Source organism: Emydura macquarii, unplaced genomic scaffold, assembly GCF_026122565.2.
Source record: "Emydura macquarii macquarii isolate MOO-44397 ecotype Brisbane River unplaced genomic scaffold, CSIRO-AGI_Emac_v2 contig_2473, whole genome shotgun sequence".
In the NCBI taxonomy this organism is placed as follows: domain Eukaryota; kingdom Metazoa; phylum Chordata; order Testudines; family Chelidae; genus Emydura; species Emydura macquarii.
Window position 1 is genome coordinate 40663481 of NW_027132610.1, and position 14199 is coordinate 40677679.

A 14199-nucleotide genomic window follows, 5' to 3' on the forward strand; every position below is an offset into this window, starting at 1 on the left:
CAGAATTATGCTTAGCCTGTCCTGACTGAGGTCAACCTCATCTGAACTGAACTTGGTAATCAGGGGGCTCTGTTGCAACCACAGTGAAAGGTAGAGAGGGTGTGGACATGTGTCCCTGTGGAGGTGTGGATATTTCTTAAGAGCCCTAGGCATGGTTTGACCTGCGTCTCCCTACTGTTCAAAGATAGAGTTAATTAAGTCCCTATTAGGAGTCTTTTTTTGTTTTGTTAAGTCATCACTTGAGCTGAAATTACTTGCTGTAGAACAGCATTCCTGCCCAGATGACCTTCTCCCACTAAGAATAAAAAATTACTGAGAGCTGGGAGTAAATTCCAGAGACTGACCTTCAGAGGTTGCAATAAAGAAGCAGGTGGCAGCAGAAGATGACAGTGTGCATTGGAGTGGCTGGCAGAGCGGCTACTGGAGTGGAGCAACTGGCGGAGCGGCCAGCGGAGCAGTCAGTAGAGTGGTTGTCAGGGTGGCCAGCAGCTGGCAGGGCAGCAGACGGCCAACGGGGCAGCCAGTGGAGCAGGAAGCTGCATGCAATGTACTCTGGGATGGATGTTATCCTTATGATTTTTTGCATGTGAATCCTGCTTGCAATGTTTTCTCAAGTTATTGCCGGGTTACTTTTTCCTCTTTTTTTAAAATTAAAAGTCTCTTTTCTACACTCAGTCTCTGAGTGTGTTTCTGAGATGGGAAGTAGTGCCTCTAGAGGCACCTAAAAGGGGGTGTGTAATTGTCCCAGATTATTGGGTGGAGGCTCGAGCCAGTTTTGTGTTGTATTGTTGAAAAGAACCCCTAGATATTGAACATGGCACTGTTCTGACTGGCAGAAGGGTTACATTAATCTGAGTGTTGTTGTATGTATGTATGTATGTATGATACAGGAGGTAATTGTCCTGCTCTCCTCGGCACTGGTGCGGCTGGAATACTGGTTCCAATTCTGGGCACCACACTTTAGGAAAGATGTGGACAAACTGGAGAGAGTCTAATATTTGTAATTAGATTCATTTCACTATCTTGTTGTTTTTTGGGCTACCAAAAACAATTACCCATAGTGCCTGCAAATTCTAAGTCCTGCTTGCCCTCCATGCACACACCTTATTCAGTCATAACTCGGTAACACCCCACTATTACCTGGTTTGGAACCCAGGAAGGCATAGATCCTGGGAATTTAACTTGTCTAACCTTCCTTTCGTTAGCCACACTCTTCCCACATGTCTGATGTTCTTTAAACTAGACATAAACAAATAAGCTGTTTATCAATAACATAAGATACAAAATGGGTTCTAGCCATGCAGATGGTGTCTAACAGATGTCTCTTGGTTCTGCCAGATTTCAGCACATTTTTTCTTGGACAACAATAATTTTATCAGTAACTCTCTTTGTATTCTTTTAGCTAGAGTAGCAATGATAATGATTCTAGATGTAAATATACAAAGGCAGCACAGCATGAGCCAGCTTGCCTCGCTGATTAGTACCTTTCTTATCTGAGCAGTCCCATTAATTCACAGAGCAAGGTAATGTAATGTAATGTAAATGTGACAGAAGCTGGCCCAACTTAACCCATCTGCACTGAAGATCATGTACCTTCATGAAACGTGCTTCATCTTGTCAGATGTAGCCCGTGCACCTTTACATTCAATGTTAAAAGGGAAATAAAAGCCTGCACAGCAGTTTTCTGACGAAACTATGAGCAATGAAGGGGTTAAGGCATTTTTATGAATATCGCTTAGAACAGATCCTCCTTACATCTCTGGCGTCTGAACTTCTCCACACCTCCTCTCTGTGCCACACCTTGTAGGAGAATAATACACTGCCCAATACTTTTTCATTGTCACTGAAGTATTTCTTGGCATTTAAAAAATGTATTTGCAAAGCTTTGACAGCTCTGGCATTGCTCTTAGAAAGGTGTGGCAAAGGTATCATGCTACATACCTTAAACTTAAGAACTGGAATGTCTTCCCTGAGAATGGCTATGTACAATAACAGTAGATATACTAGGACTGATGCAACTCATGTTGCAAGAATTAATCCATGAGGCAAGGCACTGCCTCCGATGAATTTCAGAGTGCATTTCTTATCAATTTATGACCCCTGTTACCAGATTTGCCCGTCACCTTGAGGTTTGCTCATTTATTAGGGTTACAACTCCTCCCTCCTTCCCAGGAACGTAATTCTATCAATGAACTGCTTGTGTCACTTGTGTTTTCATACAAAGCTCTGCTTCTCTGTTCTGCAAGTTCCCTCCCAATGGAGCTACCCTGCAGGACCTAGCTGGGTTCCTCCAGCCCCAGAATCTCAAATGAACACACACATATACACACACAGATGAACAGAATGTGTTTGAGTGGACCGGGTTGATCAGCACTCCCAAGATGACGCCTTATATGTGTGTGGACTCCGCAGGCTGGGTCGAGCAGCACTTTCAAGCTGCCACCCTTATAAGCCACAGGTTCAGCATGTCCCTATCCCCACTTTCACATTACAATTGCTCTGGTAGTAACCCCCTTGATTTGCAAATCCCACAGGATTTTTTTGGGTGTTACAGGGATCTTTGCTTAGGTAAGAGGAGTGTTGCTGCAGAGCAAAATAGGAAAGCCAAGAATATGCAAGAGTAAACGAAGTTCGGAGAGAGTCTGGTAGCCAGCTTGATTATAAAAATTCTTTTATTGCCAGGTATATAAAACTTATGATAATAGTAGTAATACAAGGAGAGAGAAACAAACCAAACAGTTACAATATTACACGATTTCAATCGGGCATTGGGGAAATTTAGCTCAAATTTGATTACAAAAGTCAGGTTTAGAAAGCTATACCTGGAGTAAAAATAAAAAAAGAGAGAAGGAGAGAGAGAGAGTTTGGGGTCTCACTACTTGGTGAAACTTGAACTGGTCGAGGTTCCCAGGTGGTTGTTGTAGTCTGAGGGTCCGGAGTGCTGGACACAGGCAGAGCCCCCAACACGATCAGTCAGGAAAAGGTGAAGTCCCGGTGGAACTGATGCAGCTTTTGGATCCAGGCATCAGAACAGAAACTTGAGCTTGGGCAGGGGTTTTTGTAGGGAAACAACGCGGTTCAAAGGAGAACACTAGGTTTATTTATGGGTAAACAATGACTCAAGGGAGTGTACCAGAGTTGTTTTGTTAGACTGGACAGTAGGATCTGATCATTCCTAGCTTTGGGCGGTGTTCCTTTGAGGGAGCTCACAATGCAACTAGGCCAATTCTCTATTTGGATGCCAATAGAGGGTTCATTACTAGAATCAGTCTTATAACTGCTGAACTGGGTGTATGCAGGCATGGATTCATTAACATGGGGAGCAGATATCCCCCATCATGCAGTGCTTCCCTGCTCCTCTGATCCTAGAGTTCAATGTGGTCCGTGCCTTGGAATCTCTGTTCTCCATTCTGTATGCTAATGGAAATGTCTCCCTGTTCCATCTTCGATGTAGATGAGGGTAGAGGAGTTGCCTTAATCCTGTCACCCTTGTCCAGAGGGTTTAGGTGTGTCTCCCACTGCCGTTTCATTGCTTTTTGTAAGTCTTTCTTCTGATCAGTTCTGGTTCAAGCAGAGGCTGGGGCGGGAGTCCTTCGTGAGTCAGACAGGCTGGGTACTGTTCTCTGGTTCCCCAAGAACACAGAGCTGAAAGGTAACACCCCCCCTGAAATATATTAATTTTGATAACTGCAAACATTGAAAACAGCCTTAACTTGTTTGCCTCTGCATAACAGCTCCTGTCACATGATAATGTTCCTTTCTCTACCCTTGTTCTACCCGTGCAATATAGAAGATGAGAGAGGAAGACACAGAAGAGTGTGGAATCTCTATATAGCAGTAGATCCCCTTCATGGAAAAGGAAAGAGGAGAAAGAGGATTTTTGGGAAGAGTTAGAGAAAGGAATGCTCTCAGGACAAAACAGTTGGATGATTGGAGAAAGGAAAACAAAATACTTTTCATTCTATATAGACATATATACATAGTCATAACATATGAGAAAAGATTGGCTTCCAACTGAGGCTAGCTTAGCATAACTAAGGTCCAGATTTTTAAAGGTATTTAGGTAATGCGTGGAGTGATGCCTAAATATCTTTTAAAATCTCGCCTGTAATCAGAACCAAGGTCAACACTGGAAAATAAGAATTGCCATACTGGATCAGACCAGTAATCCATCTAGTCTAGTCACTAGCAGTGGCAGTACCAGATGCTTCAGAGGAAAGTTCAGCCCCATAGTGGACATTTATGGTACAACTTGCCCACAGAGAAATTTCTTCCTAATCCTGTTAGGTGGTTGTCAGTGTATGCCCTGAAGCATGAAGATTTATAACCATTGTTAAGGTTAGATTTTGGCACAGGGATTTTTATTAAAATTCACAGGCAGGAGGCAAGCAATAAACCATAAATCACAGAAGTCAGAGTCCTACAAGGGAGAGAGAGAGAGAGAGAGTGTGTGTGTGCGCGCGGGGGGGCGGGGGGTGGAGGAGGGGACGACGACTGAATGAGCTCTGGCTGCATTAGTCCCTATTTTGGGATTGTCTCAAATGATACTCTTCCCAACTATTCCTACCTGAAGGAAAATCTGCTGAATCAATTGTCAGCCCTCTTTCTCTCTCTCTCTCTCATACGTCTGTGTAACAGCTGTACTTCACTAGTTTATATTTGGATGTTTTCATATGGCTGTCTTGCTAAATCCTTAGCAAGAATATGGGAACATGAATTTGTAAAATGTTCTTTGTACTTAAAAACACAACAGGTAAATCAAGTACAGAAAATACATTTTGATGAATATCAAGGCACAGTGACTTCACAGCAAAGCATAGGTTAAAAACTAACTGAACAACACGGTACCATCTTGTTAACTCGGGGCTTAATAGAAATTAGGGAACAATATGGCATATCAACACTGTGTGGTGTGAAATCTTTTGCTACACTAATAGTACTATACAAGGGTTCAATCTCTGTGCAGACTTTAATGTTCCTGTGCTGGTTATGCATAGTTTTTGTTAGTGCCACTCAATTTTAAAAGTCAACATCCATTACTGGCAATTTCCCAGAAGCCATTTTAACAGCTTTTTGAGGTGTAAGTACCCACTGTTCACTGTCGATCAATGATATTTAAATTGAACCTGCTAGAGGTGATTTACATGGTTTGCTAACCATCTGATCCGTTAGGGAAGCTGACCCTTGACTACTTGTTAATAAATTCTCTATGCTGGTTGTCATTAGGAAATTAGATAAAAAGTGTCTTCAGATCAATGGGTCATATCACACAGCCCTCACTCTCATCTCCTCAAGGCTCTTCCTTGTTTGCTCCTTTAAGCCCCCGCTTCTGAAATCTTTTGGGCCAGAGTCTCATCTGAAGTAAATCATAGCACTATTAACCTCAGTAGAGCTGCTCCAGCTGAGTATGTGGCCCTTTATTTATATGCTTATTTTCTACCGCTTTTCTTTTGTCTTCTAAGATTTTTGTAATGCCCCCAGCAATCTAATGCTAAGTGCATGCCTTAGTATGCTCCAGCCAAGAGTATTTCATTATTCTTAGGAGATGATCAACCATGACTGTTTACATAAAGGCACCACAGTATAGACAAGAATCAAACAAGGGCTGTTATGAACAAACCACAGGACTTTACCACTTGAGCTAAAGCAGAATTCCTTAGCTCTGAGTTAAGTAGCAGGCTATCATAACGATACCTGATCCCATGCCCTAAGCAAGAGTATTAGGTAAGAGATGTATCAGAAATTATGTCCTTTGAGGAAAAAGCTACTGCTGGGTCACATTTAGGTATGTGTTCCTCTGCATTTGTTGCACTACTCTGTAAGGCTGTTCCTACACCTCTGTGAAGAGCATGTCTTTATCCATGAGGCTACCTTACTCTGGGATAAATGCAGCAATTTTGAATGGATCCTGTCTTTTTTGGTGGAGGTGATGGTAATGGTGTCGCTATCCTCTATAGAAGTGTGCAAAAGTCTTCTCTCTTTTTCTTCTTCCAGTTTTAGCCTGGAAACATGGGTAAGCCACATAGTCAATTTCAGTAACATTCCTCTTCATCAAACAGTCTTCATTTATTGAATCTGCAGATAGCTAAAGAGTAATTTGTTTTGTAACAGCTCTACTCTATAGTTAATTGGAGCCCAGTATCATTTCATACTTATTTTATATTTACCAACATTTTCATATACAGCTTTCAGTTGTTGTATCGGCACTTGTTCAGGGAAGCTCTGCTTTTGGTTAACCAAAGCTGGTTGGCTCTGGCACATAATTTCTTCCCTGAGTTTTATAGCAGTGATACAGAGGATGACTTTTTCAAAGCTGGAAGTTAATTTTTTCAAAATTCTATCTGAAGCTGTTAGCTGTCTACTGAAAATTTTGGCTAGATGGGGCAGCGCTGGAAGATAAGCATACTCTCCACTCCATTATCCAGGTCATTAATGCAAATATCGCATAGGACTGGACCCAGGATTGACCCCAGCTGGACCCACTAGATATGCCCTCCCAGTTTGACAGCAAACCATTGATAACTACTCCTTGAGGACAGCCTTTCAACCAATTGTGAACTCAGTTTGTAGTAATTTCGTCTAAACTACATTTCTGTAGTTCGCTTATGGGGAATGTCATGTGGGATTGTGTGCTTTATTAAAATCAAGATATATTATGTCTACTGCTACCCCCCTCATCCACTTGGCCAGAAGTCCTTTAATCGAATAGAGGGAAACTCCTGGTACCATGTACAATTATTATAAAGAAAAAACATATTTCTATTTCAATGTAACATGCACATTTATCTTTTTAACCCATTTCCCACATTGGTTCACTTACAATTGAAGGCACCTTCTATTTAAGGCACCTTCTATTTAATTTTATAACTAAAACATTTTTTAGAAGGATGGATTCACTAAATAGTTTGTTTGATCTTAAAAAGATAAACATACTGAATAGTTTCTCTGAACAAGCCCTAGCTCCTATAAATATTTCTCCTCTAGAAATCAGGTAAGTCAGAGGTATAGAAAAGCACATTAACTTGCATTAATTAATTCTGAAGTTTGTGGTGGTTGGCAACTTATAGACTAATTTTATTTTTCAAGCGCTGCCCCACTGGCAGCTGTGTTTTGTCAAATATAAGAGATGTTCTGAATATATCATCACTCAGCAAAGCAGTGAGCCTACCTCCCTAACATTAAGTACCCTTTAATAAGAACAGAGAAATACAGGAATTTGCTCTTAAGGCACTTTTGCTATGTTATTGCACCTGCAGGTTTGACCTTGTGAGGTGCTAAGCAATGTTAACTCCCACTGAAGTCAGCTTGCAGGATCAGATCTTACATTTGTTACTACAAAGTCCCCAAATTATAGAATCTGTGTGGGCCTGTTTAATATGCACTGCTTGTATATCGAGATCTTGGGCATGGTCATTTCAGAACTACAGAATCCTTTGTTTCTTTGTCCCTTGTTCATTGATAGAACCTCTTCTTCGGGTATGTCTACACTGAAGGCGGCAAAGTCGCCACCATCAGATCGACTTATCTGGACCAATTGAGTGGTCAGTGAAGACCCGCTCAATCGATCAGGAAGTCAACGTACTAAAACCACCTCCTCAAGTGGCGTAGCACTGTGTCGACGGGAATGCAGTTTCTGTCGGTGCAGTGCAGTGAAGACACCGCATAGAACAGAAGTACAGCAGTCGATGGGAGTTACGCAAGTTACACAGCATAAAGATCAAACAAGATCAAACAGAGTAGCTTGCGTAACTCCTGTCGACTGCCGCCAAATCGCCAGGTAACTGTAGACCAAGCCTTAACCTACAGAGTAGAGAATTGCAAAAGTAGGAAAAAATGGAGGCAATCTCTTGCCTTTGCCCTATTGACATTAGCAGTAATAAAGTAAAACACAAATACACCCTGATGGCAGGAATTTGCAACAGGTTCTGGTGTGGGATTTTTTTTTTATTTGCAGATAATTTTTTTTCTCCTAACATACTGAAATGAGAGAAATATTTAAGGTGTGTCAGATTCCAGTGTACATTCCATACATAACACTTCCGGAGACCTTCCTTGATGACAGTGTTTCCTCACATACTTCTGGCATGTAAATATGTGTATTACATTGATTAAATCTTCTATTTGAGAGGCAGGTCCATTGCCCAGTGAGCTTTTATTTGTGTGAAGAATCCAAACTAAACCATCTGTATATAGGTTTCTTACTATTGACAGCCTGTGTGCTACTTCTAGATCTATGAAAGCTTTTTTACTTTGTGAAACCCAGCCCTGCTTTATGTAAAGAATACAGCAAGTACCAGAGTACAGCAATCTGACTGGTATTTTTAATTGAATTAGCATTTGTACTGGGTGACACCCTTTTCCACACCTCCCACCACCTCCTCTCTATGTGACTCAGCCTCTGAAGGAAAAGAAACCTCCGAACAGTTCAGACAGTCAGATGGAGTGCGATACTGCTCTCTCTAAATTTTAATTACACATCAGTTCCAGGTGGCCACCAAGAGAATCACTGCAGTGGGCCAGCGACAGAGTACTTATTTATCATATAGAGGTAAGCTTTATGTTTTTTAAAATAAACCCTATGTTTAAAGTGCAAGATTTTCAAAAGTGTGAAGTGATTTTGGGTGCCCAATTTGAGCACCTTAAAGGGGCCTGATATTTTTTATTTCTCAAATGGTAAACTGGCTGCTCACCCAACTTTAAATGAGAAGTGTTTTATTGGTATTTTCCTTTGGTTTTGATGCTTCTTTATAATTTCGTTGGTTTTACTTCTTTAAAATGAAAATATCACAGGAAATAGAGATGACAAAATCAAAAGATCTCATGTACCTGAACAGGCCTTATGACGAGTGCCGAAAACCCCATCAGCAATCAGCCTTTTAGGGATAAATGATCAGTTGAGTATCTACAAGACACTAACACGCTTGCAAAGTATGCATAACATAATAAAACACAACTGTTTTGATTCGAGACAATCATTTTAGTGCGTCATGAAATAAAACGTTTGCTATGGGCAGCAAGACATTTAGTTTCTTCACTTAAAATATTTCACAGATGGAAGGAGGAGGGGTTGCAATAAAAGATATAACATTGAAAATAATCCCTGATGCACTCTACGTAAAATTCATCTTTCATATCTTTCTAAGGGAAAACAAGATACATAAAAATCAGTGTCCTGACCTTGTAGGTGATTTTTATACTAGTGACAGCTTCAAAGCTTTAATTTCTTTCAAAACAAAATCTTCTCCACCCATGTCCTGAAAAACCAGTTTTGGTGGCTTTCTCTGCTGTGGATAGACAAGTTATTTCTGTCTTACACTTATATGCTCTTTGGTTAAATCCTTTACTTTTTAATTTGTAATTTTCCCTGTAATGCAGATAGACGGCATATTAATGATCCCTCTTAAAGTTATATACAACCCCTCTGCCCAACCTAAATATTAAAATATCCCATGAAATACACTGACCTGTTTTTTCTAACTGAGCTGTACAATGTTGCTGTAGCCTGAGACTTGAAAAGAAATGTTCATTCTGGGAGTCATTTTCTTTTAAAATGTGTGTAAAATGTGTTTGGTTACTTATTACTGTGGCTCTCAACAATAGGGACATTTAAAATAGCTCTTGCTAGGTAAACTCCAACTGGGAATTTAAAAAATTGAGTCAGTCTCTCAACTCAAGAGTTGCAAGGGTAGAAATGAGGGTAGAATTTAACTGTGTGTGTTTTATTTAGTTAAGCACTGACAATGTGCTTGGTATTGCATTTAGTTAGCAACTGAATTGCGTACTTTTAGTCTCTTTGCTTACATTTCAGAACTGAAGGCAGGGTGCTGCTCTGGTGATAGATTGATGAAAATAGCATCTGAGCAGCCCCCCTTGTGCAGGATCCCAGCTGGAACTCTGACTCAGTTAAGGAGAAATGTTCCCCCTTTTTTCACCATGCCTTTTCCAAAAGAACTAGCTTTGGAATGAGAGAGGTGGCACCACTGTAAATGCTATGGACAATAAAGCTGGCATTAGTGGGGGAGGAAGGAAGAGGCCCTGCTTTCAATCCGGAAGTGAAAGCAAGTGCTGAAAACATAACTAAACATTTGAACTGAGGATTAATTAGTAAGGACCAATAGTACAAGGGATGCCAGTCTTGATGGGGTATCTGGGCACAAATGCAATAAAAATAATAAAATATTGCTGGATAGTACAGACTGTGTCTAGGGGTGGAATTCTGGACCCATTGAACTCAATGGCAAACTACCATTGACTTCCAAAGGGTCAGGATGTTATCCCATGCACTGACACATATGTATGTTGAAGAATTGTTATGGAATATAGGGGTAAAATTGATTATAAAACTACCTAAATATGGATTCAAATGTTAGACTGAAATTTCCAAATGATGTTTATTTGCTCATAGTATTTAATTTCAAACACTTGCAAATCTCAAACAAGAGATCTGTAGTTGTTACTATAATGAGAAATACAGTTTAGGTTGGAACCAGCTTATAGTTGTGTGGATAGTTACTGCTCATTGACACATACATACAAATAAGCCTTGTTATTTTCCTGGGAAAGGAGGGAGAATATAAAATAGTCTGAACTGACCTGACTGACTAAGTCATCAACTGATGACAACTTTTAAGGAAATACTCTAGTTACTTTTGACATTGAATTAAATAGGACTAAATGTATTTTTCATTTAAAATGTCAGCTACACCATGGTCATAAATTACATGTAAACAATAAGCCATGTGGGGGAGGATTATTGGTTGTTTCAAGGGAATAAAACAAAGTAGGACAGAGAGATCCCTTTACTCTAATCTTCTTCCAAAGGAGATTCTTACAGCCAAAATGTCTCTTGCCCCCTAGCTTAAGGGAAGTAATGACAGCCCCATTGTTGGAGGCATTTAAATCTAGACTGGACAAAGCACTAGAAAATGTGCAATTCATTCTTTCTTGTCCATTTCACTTGCTTAGATATTGTGGTGTGGTATAAGAACCTAGATAGATTCCTACTTCTAAAAACCTTATTAAAATTCATTTCTTAGCTTGCATACAATCTATTACAACTAGAACTGGCTGGAAAATAATTCCACTTTGTGAAAAACATCGTGGCTTCACTCTCCACCCCACAATAGCCTGATAGTTAGGGCATTAATTTGGGATATGGAGACCCAGAATTAAGTCTCTGCTCTGTCTGATTTGTAGCAGGAACTTGTACCTGGGTTTCCCATCTCAGAGGCAAGTGCCTTAACTACTAGGCTGCTGGCAATTGTGAAGCAGCGTTTACTCTTGCTCTCATTTTTGTTTTGACCGGAAAGTCCATCCTGGATCTGAGAAACCTTCCTGACAAAAATTTCATCAAAACCAACAGGTTTCTGCAAAACACTTTAGTTTCTATAGAAAGTATTGAAAGTTTTGTCAACAAATTTCAGAAAAGTTCTAGTCATAGCTGCCTTCCCATCTCTTGTATTATAAACTTCCAGTCTATTCAACGTGCCATGGTGAAAATAAGCTTCCTCTCCAATCACTTGCCGACGGTCTGCTTCCCCATCACAATCAAACTCCTTATCCTCCCACCTTCTTATAAATCTGTACCAGTTCACATCTCATGTCTTTCTCCATCTTATGATTTTTGTGAAGCCTTTTACTTTCAGAACAACCTCATTCTTCCTGTCTGCCCAGTGACTTTTCTTTCCTCCTTCAAATCCCCTCTGTAAACCTAGCATTCCTAACAACCTAGCAAAAAAATCCAAGATAGTGACGCAAATAATTGTAATCCTCTGTGCCAAAAATGACTTCTGCTCCGCAGAATTTCTCCTCTCACTTTGGTTTTGCCACACACGATTTCCCTTGTCCTCTTGATTTAATATCTTTATTCTGAAATATACTGTAATACAGTTGGGCAGAGAACTTGTCATCCTAGATGTCCCTAAAGCACCATGCTTTACAGGCATCTAGTCTGTCTGTTTGTTTTGGTTTTGGTAACTCATTTCTGTTGTTCTATGCAATGGCTACTGTAGGAAGGTGAAACACTGTATATCTATGAGAAACCCAGAATTCCATATGTTGCAAATGAAAGGAGAAAAAAAGTAACATTGAAACCTAAAACAATGTTCTGAAAAGCTGTTCTTCTAGGGAAAAATTTAGAGTGGATTTCAGGTTAGGAAATTTAAAATACACAAAGCAAAATGGGCCACTACAGAGAAGCAGAAGGTTTCACTGTCAATAAATTTTCTTTTCTAGTTTGTGTATTGAATAGCAACCAAAACAACTTAGGCTTTTAAGTTATTTTAGGATTGGGAAATCCATCTTAGTATGTTATACTGATTAAACTTGCATGAGTTTTCTCCTTACAGTTTTTTAAAATAAGAAGTAGATTCATTTTTCTGAGAACACATTCTTCAACCTGGCCCCTTTGTGATGCCCTGATAGGGCAAAGGGGCTTTAAAGTCAGGGGATGTCCTCATTCGGGGATTCCCCTGATTTTGGACATTCCTGTACAATCTACCATCCAAGGGGTATGTGGGATAATGCTGCACTCTAACTATTTTTCAGCTTGTGCATGGGCCTCTAAAGGCCATTTTGAACTGGTGTATTATAAAGCTGTCCCAAGTCTGCTCTAAACTATGCTGTGGTAGCATCAGGATCAGGGAGCTGCAACTGGCTCCTTTTCAGGCTTGGGCTGCAAATTGACACTGATGTTAGCCAGCTCGCATTTTCCCTACCTTTCTTTAGGAAAATCAGAAAACATCAGAACAATACAGAATACTACAACATTCAAGTTGTATGTCACACACGCACGTCATAGCAGTGAATAAGGGCCACAGCTGTGCATTGGTAGTACTGTATTTGGCTACTGGAGGTGTGCATTTTAATATGTTAGGGTTTTATTAGGTAACACTGATTTAAAAAGATGCAAAGAAAGCATATTTATGTTGTAACACTATCTTAAAAATACCTACTTTATTGGGAAAACTAAACTGAAGGTATTTTCATTCTGCTGGAATATAAGGTTATGGTGAACTTTAAGGGCCTAAACTGTTCTAGAAATATCTAATATCAAATAATATTGGAATGTGACATACTGTAGAAATATGGAAAGGAAAAGAGGAAAAAAAAGATCAATCAAAACCCTTATACCACAATGCAAGAATAGGATTTCTTGGATTGCTAATGGAATAAATGTTCAGTTTCTACTTCTGATTGGTTACAAGGCATTAGAGAGTCAGCCTAGTCTAGGACTGAATATTGCCTTGGGGAAGTATAATTTTGTGGGGAAATTCCACATTTTGGACAAAGCAGGAAATAATTATCTATCCACTTTATTTTTTTTTAAAGCAAAGTTTTAAAGCTATTGAGGCTGCTGGAATATTAGAAGTATAATAGTTCCAAGGAAACAGATTTCTGGGCAGAATACTAGTGAATAATTAAAGCAGTTTATCACATATTTCTGCATAGTTCTGTGGTGTGTAGGAGCCTGCTTTATTCCATATAGGGCTCTAAAAGAGGATATGTCAAAGTTAAAGTTTACTGTACAATTTTAACTTGGTCTCCTTTAGGGAGGATTTGTCCAAATGGGGAACCATTCCTGATTAATTGTTCCCAATTTATTCCGGAATAAAGTGTCCATACATGAAGTTAATCAGGATTAGTTAATCCACTTTAAATTCTCCTTACCTTATTCTGAATTAACTTTCATGTGTAGACAAACCCATAGTCACATAAGAAGAAAGATGACAGGAGAGGCGCTGAATTTTTTTTTAACATGGCAACAGGTAGCCTCTGCAAAGTGGAAACTGCACGGTAAACACAACTGACCTCCACTTTTTATGTGAAGAGTATGTAGGCCACATTAAGCCTTCAGTAAGAAGCCACATTCCCCCTCCCTGCTTTAAGTGTATTATGGTGACATACTCATTACATGGTGTAATGATATGCAGTACCTTAAAGATGGAAACAGAAAACTTTTCCATTAAAAGCAAAAAGAAAAGTAAGTCTAATCTAAGTATTTATAAATAAGCCCCTAATCATTGTCATCTCTAGATGCTAAAGAACAGAGAAACTTTCTTGTTAGCAGGTATAGTTTGACATGGAGAAATGTGAAACTGATTTAGATTACTTGTATTATGAATATTTTCAAATGAGGGATTTGAAAAAGTGTTGCATACACATGATATTTGATTATATACGTTTATGTGCAAGAAGAAT

At 39.6% G+C, this 14199-nt stretch overlaps 1 protein-coding gene across 3 annotated transcripts in view; it reads left to right on the plus strand.

Annotated features, from left to right (window-relative positions):
- SCEL (sciellin) overlaps positions 1-14199 on the plus strand; it is a 180103-nt gene that overhangs the window by 90996 nt on the left and 74908 nt on the right. Inside the window, exon 1 of one of the 3 annotated variants that reach the window (XM_067563274.1) lies at positions 8391-8548. The exons of 1 other annotated variant lie outside the window; for it this stretch is intronic. The gene's annotated coding sequence lies outside the window, so the exon portion shown is untranslated. Of the gene's footprint in view, positions 1-8390; positions 8549-9883; positions 9903-14199 lie in introns of those variants that run through there. One more of the 3 variants, XM_067563276.1, reaches the window with a different exon arrangement.